This window comes from Opisthorchis viverrini (assembly GCF_000715545.1).
Source record: "Opisthorchis viverrini unplaced genomic scaffold opera_v5_134, whole genome shotgun sequence".
Classification (NCBI taxonomy): Eukaryota; Metazoa; Platyhelminthes; class Trematoda; order Opisthorchiida; family Opisthorchiidae; genus Opisthorchis; species Opisthorchis viverrini.
The window spans coordinates 1-775 of NW_008751778.1; positions in this window are offsets into that span (position 1 = coordinate 1).

A 775-nucleotide genomic window follows, 5' to 3' on the forward strand; every position below is an offset into this window, starting at 1 on the left:
AAGTAAAGTAAGTAAGTAAGTAAGTTAAGTAAAGCTCAGTGTAAACTTACCAACTGTATGGTCTGTTTCTCGAACCCAACTTCGACCGTTTCTGCCTAGGCTTGGGTAACCTGGCAATCCTTCGGATGGAGCGGCAGCTAGGCACCGAAAAGGATTTACGGCTGAAATATTGTCATAGTATTATTATTATGAGTGGATATGAAGCTTGGGTCAGAAAACACTACGCTTCGACAAGACACTGGGTGGTCAACGCCGGTCAACAATAAAAAACTGCGGTTTTCAGTCTTGCCTGATTTTGGTCGCCAAAAAGGCACAAGTCAGCTTACTTGGTCTGCAACGTGCAGAGCATGTCGGTTTTTCACCACCACTAGTTTCTGCCTTCTTGAGGATCATCACCGGTTTAGTGCAGTCCCAAAGTTTCGGCCAACTTGAGCACAAATTTGGCGAAATCCACCCGTACTGAAAATTAGTTTGGTGTTCACGCGAGTCTCGGTTGGATTACAGACGTCTATCCCGTTTACCTCCGTGCCATAAAATGGGGTGATAGATGGTTGACGTACGTTGTGAAACAAATCTGGATATCACAAATGTTTTCCTAATTGTGTAATTGTGAACTCCCTACGAAAACTGGTGGTTGTCGCTGCTCTAGCAGTCGACCCAAAGTTAAAACTCTTGTTTTACTGAATGAAGATTTAGTAGACCAACGTCCTTTTTGCTGTCACTTTCGTGTGACAAACTCTACGGACTTGACTGCTGAGGAAATGATGGTCACTCT